A 24362-nucleotide genomic window follows, 5' to 3' on the forward strand; every position below is an offset into this window, starting at 1 on the left:
GGGGGAACTACAGCCTAATGTAGGGGAACTGTACAGCACCTAATGTGGGGAACTATACTGGCTAATGTGGGGGAACTATACTGCACATAATGTGGGGGAATATACTGCATCTAATTTGGGGAGCTATACTGCACCTAATGTGGGGAGCTATACTGCACATAATGTGGGGGACTATACTGCACCTAATGTGGGGGAACTATACTGCACCTAATGTGGGGGAACTATACTGCACCTAATGTGGGGGAACACTGCTAGCCTAATGTGGAGAGAACTCTGCTGCACCTAATGTGGGGGGAACTCTGCTGCACCTAATGTGGGGGGAACTCTGTCGCACCTAATGTGGGGGGAACTGTGCCGCACCTAACGTGGGGGGAACTGTGCCGCACCTAACGTGGGGGGAACTGTGCCGCACCTAACATGGGGGGAACTGTGCTGCACCTAATGTGGGGGCCTCGTATCGACGTTCGCTCACGTCGCGCTCCCAGCATTCAAGGGTCGGCGATACTACGTCCTGACGCCGGCCCTAGAGCCTGACCTGCGTGAACATCAAGGGGGGGAGGGGTCTCCATGCACATTTTGCTTGGGGCCCCCAAATTCCTTCAAACGGCCCTGTGTGTGTGTGTGTGTGTGTGTGTATGCTAGAGTTTACAAACCAGTGTGCCTCCAGCTGTTGCAAACCTACAACTCCTAGCATGCCCAAAGGCTATCAGGGCAGGCATGCTGGGAGTTGTAGTTTTGCAACACTCGGAGGCATCCTGGTTGGGAGACACTGGTGTATGCCCTACAGAGGTGTGGTGAACTGCAACCCCCAGGAGACTACAGAGGCAGCATGCTGGTGTTATTCCACAGACTGAAGACTCCTGAATGACACATGCTGGAAGTTGTAGTCCCTTTTGTGTGTGTATGACAGTGTATCTCAACCAGGGCAGATTACATTAGTGTGCTGTGTATAAGGGGGCTGACCCGGGAAAATAGTAGGATGGGTAAAGGGTGGAACAAACAAAAATAAAAGGAGCCGCCCCAAACCAGCAAGGCATGTGGGATTTGTAGTTTTCAGCACAGCAAGAAACAGGAAATAGAAGCAAAGATAGGAAAACAAAGTGGGGGATAAAAAGACAACAAAGAACGGAAATATAGTAGGCTAAACAACAAGAATAGAAATGAAACAAAACAAATAGGGTAAGTCAAAAACAGAAAAACACGTTGACCACCGGAGTACCCCTTTAAGCAAAGTTTGCTGAAAGTGTGCTGACTATTTAGATCTAATAGTAATTCTGCAGGACAGCTTCAAAGGTCTTATGAATTCACAGCCTCACAAGGTCAGAGCTGTTTAAATTTGTTTTGGTGGCACGAGTGGGATCTTCACAAAACTGTGAGCTTTTTAAGGGGAACTCTGGTACAGAACTTTTTTTCCCCTATCCTTGTCTAATCACAAGGGATCCGACCAATGGAACCCCCCACGATCTCCTGCTATGCACAGATTACTGTATAGCACGCTGTATATCAGGCTCTCCCATAGAGATACATAGAGGGGCATGTCGGCCACTGCTTCGTACTATGGTTGACAGTAATCCATGCACAAAGTGGAGGTCGCTGCCGGGCAGAAAATTGAGGGGGTTCCAGCGGTCGGACCCCCTAAGATCAGACGCTTATCTCATATCCTGTGGATAGGGGATAAGATGTTCTGTACTTAAGCTCCCCTTTAATATCGGGTGACCGGGTAAATATGGCTGCCACACTAATCGGGGACCTGCTACTAATTGCAGTCATCAGGGATTTCATGTTCTATTTGTAAAACTTTTGAAAGAATTGCTTTTTGCAATATAATAGCATTACCACGATTAAATGTAAAGGAATATAGTTATATAGTCAAGGCTGTACAGTAAATCGACAGTTCTTCATTCAGATGAACAGAGCTAGTTCTGAGCCAACCAAATACTATGCGCAGATCTTAGTATTAGAACACTAGAGGGCAGTAGTGTGCTAAGAATGTAAGTTCCAGCAAATTTCTAAAGGAAGAACATTTATTTCTTACCAAATAATTATAAAATCTGAATAGAGAAACAGTTTCTATATAAGGTACAATGTAAAGTATAAAAGCCTATGTGACAGATGTTTTTTTTTAAGCACATCTTAATGACTTTTACAAAGACATATAGTATAACAAGTTGGAGAGTGTATTATTAAGAGTGTATTATTAACCAGGAGGAGTTTAACATATTTACATGTTCTCTTATTTATTCTAATTAATTCAAAGGTGATTTTCTATTCTGCACATCAGCAATTTTCCACAATAACAGATACTATTCAGTGTGTAATTGTCCTCAATGTTATAGGCTTGTCATTGGTTTATTCTAGGTCAAGCTCTTGGTCCTGTTACCCTCACATGAATGTACCGCCAGAGCTTTATAAAGTTACGTAGGCATCTGGAGTGTGATCCAAGTCATGGAAATGAATGTCACCTTCTGTGCAGACAGCAATTCGATGTCTCGTATTCCTTGCTAAATGGTTTTTCTCGTGCTGCACTGTAGATAACAATTACACTGCTTTTAATCATCATGATGTATTGTCCACAGGTTACTCTGGAAAAAAAGAAAAAATAGGTGCAGTAAAAAAATTCAACATTTCCATATAAAATGAGTAAAAATGAAATACCTTTCAGGGAACAAAGTTTTTTTTAATACAATGATATAATGATATTTTATCGTAGATTATGCTCTGTCAATGTGGAAATGTAATTGACTTTTCCCCGGATCTCGTTTAGAATCATAGAACAGGACATCATATTATTACCAGGATATTTTGTTACCGCATGCTGATGTCAGTGCCGGCTATGGTACATTTCAGTACAATATCAAGTATCAAAGTTTAGTGACTGAATGTAAGAGATGAATGTCATTTAATTCTTATGCATTGTGTGCACAGAATGTCTTCCCAGCACAAAAGTTTTGCCTATCTTTCTTATGCTTTTCAACCTTTATTGGGATTGATTCTGAAAATGATCCACAACAATGACTGATTTGGATACATGATATCAAGAGGATAATGAAAATAGATTGAGGAACTGACAAATATTTGTGACTGTATTATATGTAAAATAAAAACGGTGTTAGATCTCAGTATGATACATATAGAAATAAAGTATGCATCCTGTTATTGTACACATATTCTTATTATGTGTACAAAGATAAAGATTTTTAAGTATTTTATAGTAGTATAGTCCTAAAGAAGCTTTATGGAAACATGTACACAGGTTAACCACTTCACTGACAGGTGAAGTGGATCACATTGATTCTCCTGTAGTAATGACATCTGTCAAGGGATCCAGTATATTAAGCAGCAAGTCACCTGTCAATTCTTGAATTTGATGTGTTTGAAGCAGGGAAAAGAGACAAGCATAAGGATCAAATTTACTTTAACAAGGTGCAAATTGCGATGGTTTGGTTACTGGGTCACAGCATTTCCAAAATGGCAGGTATTGTGTGGTGTTCCTGGTAGGCAGTAGTTAGTACCTACCAAAAGTAATCCAAGGAAGAGCAACTGGTGAACCGGCAAATAGGTGCCCAAGGCTCTTCAATGTATTTTGAGAGCAATGGCTAGTCCATCGGATCAATTCCACAAATAGAGCTACTGTAGCACAAAGTTAATGTTGGCTGTTAACCCATTAATGACCAAGGACGTAAATGTACATCCTGGTTTGGCGGTACTTCGCGCACCAGGACGTACATTTACATCCTGTGTATGACCTCGAGCATCAGAACGTTGCTTGTGTCATACACAGCAGGTTCTGGCTGCAATCAGCAGCCGGAGACCCGCCCGTAATGGACGACATCCACGATCACATGGATGTCCACCATTAACCCCTCAGATGTGCGTGATCAATACAGATCACGGCATCTGCGGCAGTGCGGTATTTTAAATGGATGATCGGATCGCCCGCAGCGCTGCCACAGCGATCCGATCATCCAGCATGGCGGCCGGAGGTCCCCTGACCTGGCTCCAGCCGTCTCCCGGGGTCTTCTGCTCGGGTCTGAGATCGAGCAGACCAGAACAGAATATCACCAATAATACTGATCAGTGCTATGTCCTATGCATAGCACTGAACAGTATTAGCAATCAAATGTTTGCTGTAGATAGTCCCCTATGGGGACATAAAAAGTGTTAAAAAAAGTTGAAAAATCTAAAAATAAAAAGCAAAAAAAAGTGAAAAATCCCCTCCCTCAAAAAATAAATTGTCAGTTTTTCCCTTTTTTCCCCCAAAAAGCGTCATTTTTTTAATAAACATATTTGGTATCGCTGCGTGCGTAAATGTCCGAACTATCAAAATATAATAATAGTGTAAAAAGGGGAGGCAGTCCTGCTGTTACGCCGAGCGCTCCGGGTCCCCGCTCCTCCCCGGAGCGCTCGCTACACTCTCCCCGCTGCAGCGCTCCGGTCAGATCCACTGACCCGGGGCGCTGCGATTCCGCTTCCAGCCGGGATGCGATTCGCGATGCGGGTAGCGCCCGCTCGCGATGCGCACCCCGGCTCCCGTACCTGACTCGCTCTCCCTCGGTCCTGTCCCGGCGCGCGCGGCCCCGCTCCCTAGGGCGCGCGCGCGCCGGGTCTTTGCGATTTAAAGGACCACTGCGCCGCTGATTGGCGCAGTGATTCCAATTAGTGTCTTCACCTGTGCACTTCCCTATATCACCTCACTTCCCCTGCACTTCCTTGCCGGATCTTGTTGCCATCGTGCCAGTGAAAGCGTTTCCTTGTGTGTTCCTAGCCTGTGTTCCAGACCTCCTGCCGTTGCCCCTGACTACGATCCTTGCTGCCTGCCCCGACCTTCTGCTACGTCCGACCTTGCTTCTGTCTACTCCCTTGTACCGCGCCTATCTTCAGCAGCCAGAGAGGTGAGCCGTTGCTAGTGGATACGACCTGGTCACTACCGCCGCAGCAAGACCATCCCGCTTTGCGGCGGGCTCTGGTGAAAACCAGTAGTGACTTAGAACCGATCCACTAGCACGGTCCACGCCAATCCCTCTCTGGCACAGAGGATCCACTACCTGCCAGCCGGCATCGTGACACCTGCTAGGCTAGGTCAGATTAAAAGATATAAGGTCAAAAATTAGAAGAAAGAGAGAGAGAAAAAAGAAAACTTGTCTAAAATAGCATAAAATGAAAACATTTATTTGGAAAAATGATGTGAGGTCTGCGGCAGGGCCCTTGTCGCAGACTGATCACTAGATAAAATGGTTACAATGGTATAAAATGCTAAAAATATAAAATATACACAGTGGTATTGCACTTCAACAATTGGACAATGAGACAATGAAAGTGGGGCAATGGGACAGTGCAAACAGTATCTGTTTACCGTATATACTCGAGTATAAGCCGACCCGAGTATAAGCCGAGACCCCTAATTTCAACCCAAAATCCCAGGAAAAGTTATTGACTCGAGTATAAGCCTAGGGTGGGAAATACCTCATCCCCCCCTGTCATCATCCAGACCCGTCATTAACATCCTCATCATCATCCCCTTGTCATCATCCCACACATCCCCCCTTCATCATCCCCTTATCATCCCACACATCCCCCCTTCATCATCCCCTTATCATCCCACACATCCCCCCTTCATCATCCCCTTATCATCCCACACATCCCCCCTTCATCATCCCCTTGTCATCATCCCACACATCCCCCCTTCATCATCCCCTTATCATCCCACACATCCCCCCTTCATCATCCCCTTATCATCCCACACATCCCCCCTTCATCATCCCCTTGTCATCATCCCACACATCCCCCCTTCATCATCCCCTTATCATCCCACACATCCCCCCTTCATCATCCCCTTGTCATCATCCCACAAATCCCCCCTTCATCATCCCCTTATCATCCCACACATCCCCCCTTCATCATCCCCTTATCATCCCACACATCCCCCCTTCATCATCCCCTTATCATCCCACACATCCCCCCTTCATCATCCCCTTGTCATCATCCCACACATCCCCCCTTCATCATCCCCTTATCATCCCGCACATCCCCCGTTCATCATCCCCTTATCATCCCACACATCCCCCCTTCATCATCCCCTTATCATCCCACACCCCCCCCCTTCATCATCCCCACCCCCCTTCATCATCCCCACACCCCCCCCTTCATCATCCTCTTCTCATCATTCGCCCTCAGTGGTCTTCAACCTGCGGACCTCCAGAGGTTTCAAAACTACAACTCCCAGCAAGCCCGGGCAGCCATCGGCTGTCCGGGCTTGCTGGGAGTTGTAGTTTTGAAACCTCCGGAGGTCCGCAGGTTGAAGACCACTGCGGCCTTCAACATCATCCAGCCCCCCTCTCACCCCCTTTAGTTCTGAGTACTCACCTCCGCTCGGCGCTGGTCCGGTCCTGCAGGGCTGTCCGGTGAGGAGGTGGTCCGGTCCTGCAGGGCTGTCCGGAGAGGAGGTGGTCCGGTGGGGAGGTGGTCCGGGCTGCTATCTTCACCGGGGGCGCCTCTTCTCCGCGCTTCCGGCCCGGAATAGAGGCGTTGCCTTAACAATGACGCAGAAGTACGTTGGCAATGAACGCACCTCTGCGTCGTTGTCACGGCAACGTGACTATTCTGAGGCCGGGCCCGAAGCGCTTAGAAGAGGCCTCCCCGGTGAAGATAGCAGCCCGGAACCAGTATCCCACCGGACCACCTCCTCACCGGACAGTCCTGCAGGACCGGACCAGCGCCGAGCGGAGGTGAGTACTCAGAACTAAAGGGGGTGAGAGGGGGCTGGATGATGTTGAAGGCCGCAGTGGTCTTCAACCTGCGGACCTCCGGAGGTTTCAAAACTACAACTCCCAGCAAGCCCGGACAGCCGATGGCTGCCCGGGCTTGCTGGGAGTTGTAGTTTTGAAACCTCTGGAGGTCCGCAGGTTGAAGACCACTGCGGGTGGGGGAGTTCACTCGAGTATAAGCCGAGGGGGGTGTTTTCAGCACGAAAAATCGTGCTGAAAAACTCGGCCTATACTCGAGTATATACGGTAGTTTAAATTTCCTCCCTAAAAAATGTTTTATGGTAAAATGAGAGGTTTCTTTATATGGGTCTGTAGATGGAAATATAAAAGAGTTATGGATTTTAGAATGCGAGGAGGAAAAAACGAAAATGAAAAAAATTTAATTGGCCTGGTCCTTAAGATTAAAATGGGCTTGGTCCTCAAGGGGTTAAAGAAAGTTGTTATAACACAGTACATGGTACATGGTAACTTGCTGAATATGAGGCTGCATAGCCAGAACCCAGGTATAGTGCCCATGCTGTCCACCACTGAAGATTCCTATAATGGATAAGTGAACATCAGAGATAGACCATGGAGCAACAGAAGAAAATGTCCTGATGAATGATGAATTACATTTTTTTTCACATCAAGTGGACAACGAGGATTCAGAGCTGATGTGAGCGTACACACATGTTCTACCTTTCCTTTAGTTGTCTGACCACAGCACAACACCTAGGGGGAATTTATCATTGTCTGTGTAAATCAAGTTCTTTTTATCCCCGGCCACCTGGGTATACATTATGCCTTCTTCATGAATAGCAAAGTAGATTAGATGTAGACAAGTATAGTGCAGGCAGTGTGAGATTGGGCACAAATTTGAGTGCTTGCGAAAAAACTTGAAGCAATTTGCTAAAAAAGTTGCAGTTAATAAATCACCGACCAATGCAAAAAGCTTTTGTGACTTTCCCCCCCTCAATGATAAATACCCCCCACCCCCTTTACTGCCATACCATGATATAGTGCTGATGAAAGTGCATCAGACTGAACAGGCTGGCACTGTGTGGGGGAATGATTTACCATACACTACTACGTATGGCAAGTGGAGGGAGAAGGGATAAATAAGGCACTTACTGTGCAAGTTTGCAAGTTGCCATGTGAGTAAAAATAAATGAAACAGCAGAAACATATTAAGGAAGGGATTACACTAAGTACTGAACTGTTTTTGCAGAAATGGAACAAAAGCCTTGATTTATCTTTCCGGGACAGAATGGATCCACTGGAGAAAGACAGGCTCGTAGATTGCAGGTAATCAACCGTGGATCTCTTTCCACCCGTCCCCTGGCCATAACAGTAGCTAAGCCCCGCCCCCTCATTTTGTGTTCAATTTTGCTTTCTCTTCAAATAAAGAGGGACAAAGCCTAACAACAAGCTGTGAACAATAGATTGAGGAGAAGTGATACACCTGGTGGCCAAGACTTTAGAACTATTTTTTAGGGGTAATGAGTCATTTTTGCTAAATGAAGGGACTCAATGCACAAATACAATTATTGCTAGAAAAAAAAAATAACTCATCCAGGTAGACATGTCAGATTGCTGCAAAACACGGCATGCACATATGTCTCAGACAGATACTGAAATGATTTTAGGTGTGGTGATTAGACCAGTGTTTCCAAACCTTCTTTGCCTCGAGAAGTATTGGAGGAAAAAAGCTGCGTTGGCGCTCCCAAGGAAGTAACCCAAGTCGTGGGTATTGCAAAATAATTTATTCTTACAGCATAAGAAATCAAAGAAAATAATAAATATAGAGCAAGACGCGTTTCGGGAGTCACAGCTCCCTTTTTCAACCGCAGGTGGTTGTTGTATGGCAAGGTAACAGGTATATGTGTTTAAATACATGAGAAAATGGTGCCAAAACCAGGTGAGCTGGTGATAGCATGTGGGGTAGATGCCGGGGCCAGGTAGGGGCCGGGCATTAAAGACCTAAATAATAAAACATATTCAAAGAAGGGGCATGAAAACCACAAACAAACATGTAAAAAATTATAGGTATAGTCTTTTATAGGATTATTTGGAAGTTCAAAATGAACCGCGAGCATTGTCCCTGGTGGTGACCAATCAGGAAGCTGCCGGTGTCCGTGGGACCAATCAGGAGGCAGTAGGAGGAGGCTGTCATCGCTGTGCAGGGTTGCCGCTGTGGGGAATGAATGGAGACAAGCCTCTTGAAGCTGTTTGGCCACTTGCTGCGAAAGGTGAGGAGGTGGCAAATCAGGAGCGAGCCGTACTACGCTGAGTACAGTTACGATGTCAAAGGGGAACATAAGCAGTATGGGGATAAGTCCAAAGAGAGTGGGCAGGGTGCTGATTGGCTGTCCGAGATCTTAGATGAGCCAATCAGAGGGGGGACGTATAAGTCCGGGTTGCAAGTCTTTGTCACTGGTGGCGGTGGAATAAAGTTAAAAAAAGTCAGCCAATCGCTGTTAGAGCGGTCTGGGTGGTGTCCAATCAGAATGAAGACGTGTATATCCTCTACGGGAGATTCCTAGAGGCGTCGGCGGCAAATCCATTTTGAATAATACGACCAATAGCTGCTGGGCAGGTCCCGGCGACGACCAATCATGAAGAAGGATGTGTTGTAGTGCTGTCAGGATGCCGATGTCTGACTTTATCATCGTCCGGGCGGGCTGTCATCTGATCTCGAAGTCCGGAGCACACTCGGAACTTTTCATGGAGGAGCTGGAAACCTGTAAGGGAGTAAGGAGGTAGACGGGGAAGGGAGAGACAGGTTGTATTGGCGGTGGCTTGCTGTCAGCTTGTCCCGCATTGAGGAGGCCTCTGGTACGGCTGTGAGGAGGCATCTGGTACGGCTGTCATCGAAGCCCGGAACACACTTGGAATTTGTCATGGAGGAGCTGTAAACCTATAGGGGAGTAAAGAGGTAGAAGGGGAGGGGAGAGACAGGTGGTTTTGGCGGTGGCTTGCTGTCAGCTTGTCCCGCAGTGAGGAGGCATCTGGTGAGGATGTCATTATGTCCTCACGATGTATGTATTACGTGACGTCTTCGATGTATTCATTCAGACCAGAAGGTGTCAACATTTTGAGGGTGAAGATCCAGAAGTTTTCACGTTTCCTCAGTACTGCGAAATGGTGGGCGGTCTCAGCGGAGATGTGTTCAATGGGTGTGATGGTGTGACACCTGAATTCGCTGCTGTGCTTTTCCGCTGCATGCCTGGAGACACTGTGGAGTTGGTACCCCTTGGTGACATTGGATCTGTGCTTGTTAATGCGCTGATTCTGTGGCTGGATGGTACGCCCGACGTACTGAAGACCACAGGGGCACTCAAGGAGGTTGATCACGTAGGAGGTGCTGCAGTTGTTGAAACTCCTGATGGGGTAAGTGATGTTGGTGATCTTGCAGGTGAACTTGGTGCATTTGTTCGCAATGCTGTGGCAGCATTTGCAGAGGGGTTTGCTGCACTTGTATGAGCCGGTGACAGGTGGGGTGTCCAGCAGGGTAGTTTTTTTCTTTGGTGCTTTGAGTTTACTGGGTGCCAGCATATTCTTGAGAGACTTGTTCTTCCTGAAGGTGATATTAGGTCTGGGTGGCAAAATGTCTTTGAGGAAGGGGTCCAGCAGGAGAGTTTTCCATGGGTCCGTGATGATTTTCTTGATGTTTTTGTGGTCATCGTTGTATGTAGTGATGAAGTTGAAGGAGTGGGTATGTTCAGGTTGGTCATTGTTGGTGACCTTACGATTTAAACACTCTTTCTGTGAAAATTTGCTAGCCTTTAGTGTTAAGCGGCATAGGCCATATTCGAATTCGCGAATATTCGCGAATATATGGACGAATATTCGTCATATATTCGCGAATATTCGTATATTCGTTATATTCTCGTTTTATTTTCGCATACGCGAACATTCGCATATGCGAAAATTAACATATGTGAATATTAGCATATGCTAAATTAGCATACGCGAAAATACGCATATGCGAAAATGCGCATATGCTAATTTTCGCATATGCGCATTTTCGCGTATGCTAATTTAGCATATGCTAATATTCACATATGTTAATTTTCGCATATGCGAATGTTCGCGTATGCGAAAATAAAACGAGAATATAACGAATATACGAATATTCGCGAATATATGACGAATATTCGTCCATATATTCGCGAATATTCGCGAATTCGAATATGGCCTATGCCGCTCAACACTAAAGGCTAGCAAATTTTCACAGAAAGAGTGTTTAAATCGTAAGGTCACCAACAATGACCAACCTGAACATACCCACTCCTTCAACTTCATCACTACATACAACGATGACCACAAAAACATCAAGAAAATCATTACGGACCCATGGAAAACTCTCCTGCTGGACCCCTTCCTCAAAGACATTTTGCCACCCAGACCTAATATCACCTTCAGGAAGAACAAGTCTCTCAAGAATATGCTGGCACCCAGTAAACTCAAAGCACCAAAGAAACAAACTACCCTGCTGGACACCCCACCTGTCACCGGCTCATACAAGTGCAGCAAACCCCTCTGCAAATGCTGCCACAGCATTGCGAACAAATGCACCAAGTTCACCTGCAAGATCACCAACATCACTTACCCCATCAGGAGTTTCAACAACTGCAGCACCTCCTACGTGATCAACCTCCTTGAGTGCCCCTGTGGTCTTCAGTACGTCGGGCGTACCATCCAGCCACAGAATCAGCGCATTAACAAGCACAGATCCAATGTCACCAAGGGGTACCAACTCCACAGTGTCTCCAGGCATGCAGCGGAAAAGCACAGCAGCGAATTCTGGTGTCACACCATCACACCCATTGAACACATCTCCGCTGAGACCGCCCACCATTTCGCAGTACTGAGGAAACGTGAAAACTTCTGGATCTTCACCCTCAAAATGTTGACACCTTCTGGTCTGAATGAATACATCGAAGACGTCACGTAATACATACGTCGTGAGGACATAATGACATCCTCACCAGATGCCTCCTCACTGCGGGACAAGCTGACAGCAAGCCACCGCCAAAACCACCTGTCTCTCCCCTCCCCTTCTACCTCTTTACTCCCCTATAGGTTTACAGCTCCTCCATGACAAATTCCAAGTGTGTTCCGGGCTTCGATGACAGCCGTACCAGATGCCTCCTCACAGCCGTACCAGAGGCCTCCTCAATGCGGGACAAGCTGACAGCAAGCCACCGCCAATACAACCTGTTTCTCCCTTCCCCGTCTACCTCCTTACTCCCTTACAGGTTTCCAGCTCCTCCATGAAAAGTTCCGAGTGTGCTCCGGACTTCGAGATCAGATGACAGCCCGCCCGGACGATGATAAAGTCAGACATCGGCATTCTGACAGCACTACAACACATCCTTCTTCATGATTGGTCGTCGCCGGGACCTGCCCAGCAGCTATTGGTCGTATTATTCAAAATGGATTTGCCGCCGACGCCTCTAGGAATCTCCCGTAGAGGATATACACGTCTTCATTCTGATTGGACACCACCCGGACCGCTCTAACAGCGATTGGCTGACTTTTTTTAACTTTATTCCACCGCCACCAGTGACAAAGACTTGCAACCCGGACTTATACGTCCCCCCTCTGATTGGCTCATCTAAGATCTCGGACAGCCAATCAGCACCCTGCCCACTCTCTTTGGACTTATCCCCATACTGCTTATGTTCCCCTTTGACATCGTAACTGTACTCAGCGTAGTACGGCTCGCTCCTGATTTGCCACCTCCTCACCTTTCGCAGCAAGTGGCCAATCAGCTTCAAGAGGCTCGTCTCCATTCATTCCCTACAGCAGCAACCCTGCACAGCGATGACAGCCTCCTCCTACTGCCTCCTGATTGGTCCCACGGATGCCGGCAGCTTCCTGATTGGTCGCCACCACGGACAATTCTCGCGGTTCATTTTGAACTTCCAAATACTCCTATAAAAGACTATACCTATAATTTTTTACATGTTTTTTGTGGTTTTCATGCCCCTTCTTTGAATATGTTTTATTATTTAGGTCTTTAATGCCCGGCCCCTACCTGGCCCCGGCATCTACCCCACATGCTATCACCAGCTCACCTGGTTTTGGCACCATTTTCTCATGTATTTAAACACATATACCTGTTACCTTGCCATACAGCAACCACCTGCAATTGAAAAAGGGAGCTGTGACTCCCGAAGTGCATCTTGCTTTCTATTTATTATTTTCTTTGATTTCTTATGCTGTAAGAATAAATTATTTAGCATCAATACCCACGACTTGGGTTACTTCCTTGGGAGCGCCAATGCAGCTTTTTTCCTCCAATACTTCTGCATTACTCTACGGATTCTCCTCTGGGCTCCGTCCTCACGCTGCTGGCCTGCATACCAAGCTACCATCACCGGCAAGAAACACGCTACCCTCACCTGGGTACCCACCTATACCGGATAAAGACCTACACCGCCCCCGACGCTACCTCCGCTTTTTTCCTCCATTTTATTGTTCTTTGCCTCGAGGCACGCCTAAGGGAAAAAGTTTACCTCCCAGCACTTCCATCAAATATTTTTTTTCAAAGAACAAAAAGTTGCTAAAAACAAGCAACACAAATACCTGTAAGTCACTATTAGCTCCTCTGCACTTAAATGTAACTTTAACTTTCAAGTGTCAAACATGGGCATTCACCTAGCTTCAAACACAGTGCAGCTGCTGGCCTGTCTTCAGTAGACCGGTTGTGGCAGAAGACACTAGTTCTCTGCAATGCCTCCCCCACTGGCCACATGCTGAGAGGCTCCTAACTATTTGACAGATTTTTTTATGTTGTGCGAAATATTTCTAGCAAAGCTTCCCCTTCCCTATCAGTAATCACATTCAGGGTTAACGTCTCAACCTCCCCAGCAGAAATCACATTCAGGGATCACATCTCATTACCCCAGCATTAATCACATTCAGGTCTCACATCTCATTCCTTCAGCAGTAATCACTTTCAGGGATCACATCTCATCGCCCTAGCCGTAATCACATTTAGAGATCCCATCCCATTCCCTAAACAGTAATCCCATTCAGGGATCACATCTAATCACGCCGGCAGCAATCACATTCAGGGCTCACATTTCATCCCCCAGCAGTAATCACATTCAGGGCTCACATTCTATCCCCCCCGAGCAGTAATCACATTCAGGGCTCACATTCTATCCCCCCAGCAGTAATCAGATTCAGCACCCTTATCTCACCACTCCCCTCACCCCAGCAGTAATCACATTCAGGGATCAAATCTCATCTTCTCTATAGTAATCACATTCAGGGCTTACATCTTACCCCTGCCCCCCAACTGTGTTTACATTCGGGGCTCATACCTCATCCTCCCCAGCAGTAATCTCTTTCAGGGCTAACACCTCATTCTGCCCCCCGCAGTAATCAGTTTTCGGCCCACATATCACCTCAAAGTAATCAATTTCTCTTGAATGCTTTCCTTTTCCTACCCCAGCAGTAATCACTTTCAGAAATCTAATACCCCTTCCTTCTTGAAGCAGTCTTCACTCATGCATCAAATAACACCTCAGCAGTAATTAGTTTCAGTCATGAGACCCTCCCCAGGCTTTAATCCTCTTATGTATACATTTCTGCTTAATAAGCAATAAACACTACTATGCTATACTATATGTGCAAGCTGCAATAAACAAAGGACTTGCCATACTACCAAGCCTTGACTGTTGAAATGCTGCGGCACCCATGGAGGGCTACCGCACCCTGGTTGGGAATCACTGGATTAGACACTGGATCTTGCAAAAACACAGCCCTTTCTTCTCAGAACATTTCTAGGAACATAGCAGAAGAAAATTTGGTGTCAAGGTGCCAAATATGTATCCTGACAGCCAGCCACTGTCAAGTTCATTTGTAGTGGTATAATGAACAAGTAACGTGGACTGCTCTAGACTGTATCATCTATAGTGATGGATCCAGGTTGTGTCTGGGATCTTGTGGTAAGTATTTCCAACCTGCCTATGCTGTGAAGGGACATACTACTCCAACAGCTGGTCTCCAACCAATGAACATTCATATGTAACGTGTGTGACCACTGGGGACATTGAAACCAAATTATATATCCTACAAATAAGTACCAGCCCCAAAAAAGGATATACAAGTAGTTATAAAATTATATATTATTTATTCCAATTATAATTCAGTACAATGCAATATAAAATGAAGATTCAAGTAAGCAGGATAAACAGTTATACATATACATTAACCGACAGAGATCACTGGTCATGCAGTATAATGGCTAAAGAGCATAAGACACAGTTCGATACCATAAAGATCACTTATAGAACTGCTGAGTACATAAAATGTATTGACAGCTAGAATAAATCATTCAAGGGCACATAAATCTGATAGGACAGAAATTATATATCCTACGAATAAATATCAACCCCAAAAAAGGAGATACAGTCTGTTCTACCAACTTCACAGGACCTGAAATGACTTATTCTAGCAGCTCTTACATTACATTTTAATTTACCACAGAGGACTGATATTCCATTTTTTTGGTAAATTCAAAGAATCTAGAACTCATGAAGGCTGTAGATGTTTCGGACACAGTAACAGTACTGTTCAATATAAATCTAACACCATTCACTATTCATTAATAAAGTTGTATGATAAGGAATTTATATTTGAAGCAATGTCATTTTATTATTTTATTAGATATTAAGCGGGTACCGTTTAAGTTGGAAAGTTATCTTTCTCTTCTTTGCCAATGGAGCTTGTATCACATCTATAACTTACTCTGAATTACACGAAAACAGCAATGTAAAATGACTTCTCAGCGTTGTCTTGGTAAAAATAGAATGGGGAAAGGGATAAACACACATTAGTCCAGTATACTAAGTACAGTATCATTTATGTGTCCCTCTTAAATGTCAGCACATTGATGCGATACATCATATGGCTCTCTGGTTGCAGTTTAAATTACAATAACCATAAAAAATGAAACTAGTTGTCCGTGGTTATGTGCTTGGAGGTGTAAAACTGGTAAAATGCTTTACTTTAATCTTAAATGAATGTTGTGAGATGCTTTGAAACGATCAAGTAGAAAATACAGACCTATCTGCACAACCTGTTTTACATGCCCATAACAGAAATTGTTGTTGTATTTTATATACCCCCTGGGGGGTACTGGTCCACAGCGAAAAGATCCAGCTGGCATATGAAGTCTTACATCGTACAGTTCATATGAAGTCTTGTAAAATGGGAAAGGTATGCAAACTAGTTCTTCTGAAGGAACAAAACTGTCTTTCTATTGCCTCCTATAGGTAGCTAGCTTGTAAGTCAATCTATAACAGAGGTTTAAAAAATGACTGACACCCATCTATACACAGCCATATTTCATGGTTCATTCTCCTTCTCAATATAGAGCAGGTGGCATTTTCACTTGGTTATACTTTTGGTTTATTTTTGTAATGCTGATTTACCCTGTAACATTTGCTGACATTGGTCCTCATTACAGGAAGAATATAACCTCCTGACACTCTTTACAAAGCTGATCTGGGTCTGGTAAGACACAACAGCTCACTGATAGAGATGTCAGGAATTGTTCACCGGCGAACAGTTCCCGGCGAACTTAGCATGGTCGCGTTCGCATCGCCGGGCGAACATATGTGAAGTTCGATTCGCCCCCTATACTTTAACATAGCGGTAAACTTTGACCCTGTGAGTCAGAGTCAGCAGACACATTACAGTCAATCAGCAGCAGTCCTTCCCTTCCAGACCCTCCTACCTCCTGCACGGACACCATTTTACCTTCATTCGGCATGCTGCAGGCTTAGAAAGTGGAGGGACAGAGAAGCTGCTCCTGCTGTAATAGGGAAAGCGATAGCTAGGTTGCTGCTAGGTGGTGTATTCAGGGTCCAGTTTACTCCTAAAGCACTAGTCTAACATCTGCTTTAAGGACAGCACCCAAAAAAGCCCTTTTTAGGGCTCAAATATCAGTCCGTGTGTCTTACAACAGCTGGAGGCACCCTGGTTGGGAGGGAACCGCTGGTTAAAAGGGGTACTCCGGTGTAAAACTTAATTTCCTTCAAGCAACTAACTACAGTATCAGTGTTGCTCGCAAATATTCGCAATGCGAATTTTATTCGCGAATATTGCATATGTGAAAATATACCGCAAATATTACCGCAAATATTACGAATATGCGAATTTAGCGAATATATGACGAATATTCGTCCATATATTCACAAAATATCGCAAATTCCTATGTCGCCTATGCCGCTCAACACTATACTGTTACGCCTAGCGCTCCGGGTCCCCGCTGCTCCCCGGAGCGCTCACGGCGTCTTTCTCCCTGCAGCTCCCCGGTCAGTCCCGCTGACCGGGAGCGCTGCACTGTCATGGCCGTTGGGGACGCGATTCGCACAGCGGGACGCGCCCGCTCGCGAATCGCGTCCCAGGTCACTTACCCGTTCCCGTCCCCTGCTGTCATGTGCTGGCGCGCGTGGCTCCGCTCTCTAGGGCGCGCGCGCGCCAGCTCCCTGAGACTTAAAGGGCCAGTGCACCAATGATTGGTGCCTGGCCCAATTTGCTTAATTAGCTTCCACCTGGTCCCTGACTATATCTAACCTCCTCCCATGCACTCCCTTGCCGGATCTTGTTGCCCTTGTGCCTAGTGAAAGCGTATTGTGTGTCTAAAGCCTGTGTACCAGAACTTCTGCTATCCACCCTGACTACGAACCTTGCCGCCTGCCCCCGACCTTCTGCTACGTCCGACCTTGCTTCTGTCTACTCCCTTGTACCTCGCCTATCATCAGCAGTCAGAGAGGTGACCCGTTGCTAGTGGATACGACCTGGTCACTACCGCCGCAGCAAGACCATCCCGCTTTGCGGCGGGCTCTGGTGAAAACCAGTAGTGACTTAGAACCGGTCCACTAGCGCGGTCCTCGCCAATCCCTCTCTGGCACAGAGGATCCACTACCTGCCAGCCGGCATCGTGACAGTAGATCCGGCCATGGATCCCGCTGACGTCCCTCTGCCTTATATCTCTGATATCACCACGGTGGTCGCCCAGCAATCCCGACAGATCGCCCATCTAACCCACCAGCTGTCGGAAGTATTCACCATTGTGCAGCAACTTCAGTCGCAACTTCAGCAGCAATCATCTCCTCCGCCAGCTCCTGCACCCCTTCCGCAGCGAGTGGCCACTCCTAGCCTCCGCCTGTCCTTGCCGGACAAATTTAATGGGGACTCTAAGTCTTGCCGTGGCTTCCTTTCGCAATGTTCTCTGCACTTGGAGATGATGTCGGACCAGTTTCCTACTGAAAGGTCTAAGGTGGCTTTCGTAGTCAGCCTTCTGTCTGGAAAAGCTCTGTCATGGGCCACACCGCTCTGGGACCGCAATGACCCCGTCACTGCCTCTGTACACTCCTTCTTCTCGGAAATTCGAAGTGTCTTTGAGGAACCTGCCCGAGCCTCTTCTGCTGAGACTGCCCTGCTGAACCTGGTCCAGGGTAATTCTTCCGTTGGCGAGTACGCCATACAATTCCGTACTCTTGCTTCTGAACTTTCCTGGAATAATGAGGCCCTCTGCGCGACCTTTAAAAAAGGCCTATCCAGCAACATTAAAGATGTTCTGGCCGCACGAGAAACTCCTGCTAATCTACATGAACTCATTCATCTAGCCACTCGCATTGACATGCGTTTTTCTGAGAGACATCAAGAGCTCCGCCAGGAAAAAGACTTAGATCTCTGGACACCTCTCCCACAGTCTCCACTGCAATCTGCGCCTAGGCCTCTCGCCGAGGAAGCCATGCAAGTGGATCGGTCTCGCCTGACCCTGGAAGAGAGGAATCGCCGTAAGGAAGAGAATCTTTGTCTGTACTGTGCCAGTACCGAACATTTTTTGGTGGATTGCCCTATCCGTCCTCCACGTCTGGGAAACGCACGCTCGCACCCAGCTCTCGTGGGTGTGGCGTCTCTGGATGCTAAGTCGGCTTCTCCACGTCTCACGGTGCCTGTACGGATTTTTACTTCTGCCAGCTCTTCCCTCTCAGCCGTGGCCTGCCTGGACTCTGGTGCTTCTGGGAATTTTATTCGGGAGTCCTTGGTGAATAAATTCCGCATTCCGGTGACCCGTCTTGTCAAGCCACTCCACATTTCCGCGGTCAACGGAGCCAGGTTGGATTGCACCGTGCGTTACCGCACGGAGCCCCTCCTAATGTGCATCGGACCTCATCACGAGAAAATTGAATTTTTTGTCCTTCCCAATTGCACTTCCGAAGTTCTCCTTGGACTACCCTGGCTTCTACACCATTCCCCAACCCTGGACTGGTCCACTGGGGGGATCAAGAGTTGGGGTCCCTCTTGTTCCAAGGACTGCCTTAAACCAGTTCCCAGTACTCCCTGCCGTGACCCTGTGGTTTCTCCTGTATCCGGTCCCCCTAAAGTCGTTAGGGACTCTGCCTGCCACAGAAAATGCCTCTCCCCCCCTCCCAGTCCCTTCAGGCAAGCCTCTGTGTCCCCTCATGGCTCCCGTCCTTGTGTCTCCCTGCCCCGTGCCAAGCTTCACCCTCTGCCCTCCCTCCCCATTCCTACTCCTGCTGTACTGCCTGCCATTGAGGAAACCATCCATTCCTTCCCGGTGTCCTCATCCCAGGGGAGGCAGTCACCGGACAAAAAAAAGGGGAGACCTAAGGGGGGGGGTACTGTTACGCCTAGCGCTCCGGGTCCCCGCTCCTCCCCGGAGCGCTCACGGCGTCTTTCTCCCTGCAGCTCCCCGGTCAGTCCCGCTGACCGGGAGCGCTGCACTGTCATGGCCGTTGGGGACGCGATTCGCACAGCGGGACGCGCCCGCTCGCGAATCGCGTCCCAGGTCACTTACCCGTTCCCGTCCCCTGCTGTCATGTGCTGGCGCGCGTGGCTCCGCTCTCTAGGGCGCGCGCGCGCCAGCTCCCTGAGACTTAAAGGGCCAGTGCACCAATGATTGGTGCCTGGCCCAATTTGCTTAATTAGCTTCCACCTGGTCCCTGACTATATCTAACCTCCTCCCATGCACTCCCTTGCCGGATCTTGTTGCCCTTGTGCCTAGTGAAAGCGTATTGTGTGTCTAAAGCCTGTGTACCAGAACTTCTGCTATCCACCCTGACTACGAACCTTGCCGCCTGCCCCCGACCTTCTGCTACGTCCGACCTTGCTTCTGTCTACTCCCTTGTACCTCGCCTATCATCAGCAGTCAGAGAGGTGACCCGTTGCTAGTGGATACGACCTGGTCACTACCTCCGCAGCAAGACCATCCCGCTTTGCGGCGGGCTCTGGTGAAAACCAGTAGTGACTTAGAACCGGTCCACTAGCGCGGTCCTCGCCAATCCCTCTCTGGCACAGAGGATCCACTACCTGCCAGCCGGCATCGTGACATATACAGTATTAAAAGGGCTATAAGTTCAGTCCGTGTGTCTTACAACTGCTGGAGGCACTCTGGTTGGGGACCTCTGCATAAAAGCGGAACTCCACTGGCAACCCTTTTTGCTCATTGTCACAATAGTGCAAATCACATTTGGTGTGACAGTTGTTCAAATAAAAAATAAAAAAAATACCTTTTTTGGCTGTGAAATAAAACCAGTGCTGCCTAAAGGGGGGCTCTAGCTATGTGCTGCCTAATATGGGGGAATCTAAATATGTGCTGCCTAAAGGGGGCTCTATGTGCTGCCTAAAGGGAGGCTATAACTATGTGCTGCCTAATATGGGGGAATCTATGTGTTGCCTAAAGGGGGGGCTCTATGTGCTGCCTAAAGGGGGGGCTGTAACTATGTGCTGCCTAAAGGGGGGCTCTAACTATGTGCTGCCTAAAGGGGGCTCTATGTGCTGCCTAAAGGGAGGCTCTACCTTTGTGCTGCCTAAAGGGGGGCTCCAACTATGTGCTGCCTAATATGGGGGAATCTATGTGCTGCCTAAAGGTGGGATCTAACTATGTGATGCCTAAAGGGGGGCTCTATGTGCTGCCTAAAGGGGGCTAAAGCACGTTATTCCAAAGAATTTAGGAATAACAGGTGATTTGTGCCCTTTATGGATTAAAACCAGACTCTGCATCAACTATGTAATTTTCCATGGGAGTTTTGCCATGGATCCCCCTCCAGCACGCCACAGTCCAGGTATTAGTTCCTCTGGGAAATTCTGCAAGCAAATCATGTTGCTACCCATTGACGGCAAAAAATAAGCAAACAAAATGATGTAAGTGTGAACATACTCAAATAGCAAGTCAGGTCTCATTTATCATTATCTGGATTATACAAATGGGGGTTTGTGGCTTTGTAGCAGCCAATCACTCTTTATTTCTTTAACCCCTTAACGACCACGGACGTAAATGTACGTCCAGGTTTGGCGGTATTTCGCGCACCAGGACGTACATTTACATCCTGTGTATGACCGCGAGCATTGGAGCATATCAGCAGCTGGGGACCCGCCGGTAATGGCCGACATCCGCGATTGCCCCTCAGATGTTATCAGTACAGATCATGGCATCTGCGGCAATGCGCATGTTAAAACAGATGATCAGATTGCCTGCAGCACTGCCGCAGCTATCCCATCATCTGTAATGGCGGACTGAGATCTCCTCACCTGCCTCCGTCCGTCTCTTGGCGTCTCCTCCTCTGGTCTGAGATCGAGAAGACCAGAGCAGAAGATCACCGATAATACTGATCAGTGCTATGTCCTATGCATAGCACTGAACAGTTTTAGCAATCAAATGATTGCTATAGATAGTCCCCTATGGGGACATAAAAAGTGTAAAAAAAAAGTTGTGAAATGTAAAAATAATAAGTAAAAAAAAGTGAAAAATCCCCTCTCCCAATAAAAAAGAAAATTGTCAGTTTTTCCCATTTTACCCCCAAAAAGCGTAAAAAATATATTTTTATAAACATATTTTGTTTCGCCGTATGTGTAAATGTCCAAACTATCAAAATATAATGTTAATGATCCTGTACGGGGAACGGAATAAACGTAAAAAATAAAAAAAGTCAAAAAATGCTGCTTTTTTGCCCCATTTTATTTTAAAAAAATCATAAAAAAATATCTAAAAGTTTTATATATTCAAATGTGGTATCGATAAAAAGTACAGATGACGACACAAAAAATGAGCCCTTATACCGCCCTATATACGGAAATATGAAAAAGTTATAGGGGGTCAAAAAAGGGCGATTTTAGATTACTGATTGTTAGGATTCGGCAGGCTGGATGTGGATCCTCTGTGTCAGCGAGGGATAGGCGTGGACCGTACCGGTGGACCGGTTCTAAGTTGCTACTGGTATTCACCAGAGCCTGCCGCAAAGCGGGATGGTCTTGCTGCGGCGGTAGCAACCAGGTCGTATCCACCGGTAACGGCTCAACCTTGCTGACTGCTGAGAAGGCGTGGGACAGAAGGACTAGACAGAGGCGAGGTCTGACGTAGCAGAAGGTCAGGGCAGGCGGCAAGGTTCGTAGTCAATGGTAACGGCAGAAGGACTGGAAATACTGGTAAGGCAATCACAGGAAACGCTTTCACTAGGCACAAGGGCAACAAGATCCGGCAATGCAGGGAAGGGGAAGTGAGGTTATGAAGGCGTGGAGCAGGTGGAAGCTAATTACACTGATTGGGCCAGGCACCAATTAGTGGTGCACTGGCCCTTTAAATCTTAGAGAGCTGGCGCGCGCACCCTAGGGAGCGGAGCCGCGCGCCAGGACGTGACAGCCGGGGACCGGGACAGGTAAGTGGATTGGGATGCGATCCACGAGCGGGCGCGTCCCGCTATGCGAATCGCATCCCCGTCGGCAGTGTCAGTGCAGCGCTCCTGGTCAGCGGGTCTGACCGGGGCGCTGCAGAGAGGAGAACGCCGCAAGCGCTCCGGGGAGGAGCAGGAACCCGGAGCGTTCGGCGTAACAGTACCCCCCCCCCCTAGGTCTCCCCTTCTTTTTGTCTGCTTGTCCCTTCATACGAGACGAGGCCATTGGGAGCGATTCTTGAGTTTCCTTCCGGATGATAGAGAAGTCCTGGGTAACTTCATCAACGGCAGGCAATCCAGAAGAAGTGGGAATGGGGAGGGAGGGCAGCGGGTGTTACCAGGAAGGGGGCTATGAGGAGGCAAAATCTCAGCTTGCTTTTTGCCGAAAATATCCTAGTAAGCCTTGGGAGGGGCCGGTATGGGTGGAACCTCAGGAGTTAGACAAGTGGGAGCAGATGTGAGGCATCGTTTGTGACAAGAAGGACCCCACTTCTTGATCTCCCCGGTGGTCCAGTCAAGGGTAGGAGAATGACGCTGAAGCCATGGCAGACTGAGGAGGACTTCAGAGGTGCAGTTGGGCAGGACCAAAAATTCAATTTTTTCGTGATGCAGTCCAATGCTCATAAGCAGGGGTTCTGTGCGGTAACGCACCGTGCAGTCCAATTTTACTCCGTTGACAGAAGAAATGTAGAGCGGCTTGACGAGACGGGTCACTGGGATGCTGAACCTATTAACAAAAGAGGCCAAAATAAAATTTCCTGCAGAACCAGATTCCAAGAAGGCCACAGCTGAGAAAGAGGAATTGGCAGAAGGAGAAATCCGCACGGGCACAGTGAGACGTGGAGAAGCAGACTTCACACCAAGAGACGCCACTCCCACGTGAGCTGGGTGCATGCGTGCGTTTCCCAGACGCGGAGGACGAATAGGGCAGTCCACTAGGAAATGTTCGGTACTAGCGCAGTACAGGCATAAATTTTTATCTCTGCGACGAGACCTCTCTTCATGGGTCAGGCGAGACCGATCCACTTGCATAGCCTCCTCGGCGGGAGGCACAGGGGTAGATTGCAAAGGATACTGGGAGAGAGGTGCCCAGAGATCAAGGTCCTTTTCCTGGCAGAGTTCCTGATGTCTTTCAGAAAAACGCATGTCGATGCGGGTGGCCAAATGGATAAGTTCAGACAGGTTAGCAGGAATTTCTCGTGCGGCCAGAACATCTTTAAAGTTGATGGATAAGCCTTTCTTGAAGGTCGCGCAGAGGGCCTCATTGTTCCAGGCTAGCTCAGAGGCAAGGGTACGAAACTGGATGGCATATTCGCCTACAGAAGAACTTCCTTGGACCAGGTTCAGCAAAGCAGTCTCGGCAGAGGAAGCTCGGGCTGGTTCCTCGAAGACACTATGGACTTCAGCGAAGAAGGACTGGATAGTGGCTGTGGCAGGATCATTGCAGTCCCAGAGCGGTGTGGCCCATGACAAGGCCTTTCCAGACAAAAGACTAACTATGAAAGCCACCTTAGACCGTTCTGTAGGAAATTGGTCCGACAACATCTCCAAATGTAGGGAACATTGAGACAGGAAACCACGGCAGAGTTTAGAGTCCCCATCAAATTTGTCCAGCAGGGACAAGCAGAGGTTAGGAGCGGCCACTTGCTGCAGAGGAGGTGCAGGAGCTGGCGGAGGAGATGGTTGCTGCTGTAGCTGTGGCAGAAGTTGCTGTAGCATGGCGGTCAACTGCGACAGCTGCTGTCCTTGTTGGGCGATCTTTTGGGATTGCTGGGTGACCACCGTGGATAGGTCAGCGAGACTTGGCAGCGGCACCTCAGCGGGATCCATGGCCGGATCTACTGTTAGGATTCGGCAGGCTGGATGTGGATCCTCTGTGTCAGCGAGGGATTGG

General features: G+C 47.7%; 1 long non-coding RNA gene across 1 annotated transcript in view; it reads right to left on the reverse strand.

Moving 5' to 3' along the window:
• Positions 1-2474: 2474 nt before the first annotated feature.
• Positions 2475-24362, reverse strand: part of LOC130357795 (uncharacterized) — a 64736-nt gene continuing 42848 nt past the window's right edge. Inside the window, exons 3-4 of the long non-coding RNA XR_008889268.1 lie at positions 15444-15556; positions 2475-2582 (exon numbers count right to left, since the gene is read on the reverse strand). This is a non-coding gene — a long non-coding RNA (uncharacterized LOC130357795). The remainder of the gene's footprint in view (positions 2583-15443; positions 15557-24362) is intronic.

The sequence above is a fragment of the Hyla sarda genome, chromosome 2, assembly GCF_029499605.1.
Source record: "Hyla sarda isolate aHylSar1 chromosome 2, aHylSar1.hap1, whole genome shotgun sequence".
NCBI lineage: Eukaryota > Metazoa > Chordata > Amphibia > Anura > Hylidae > Hyla > Hyla sarda.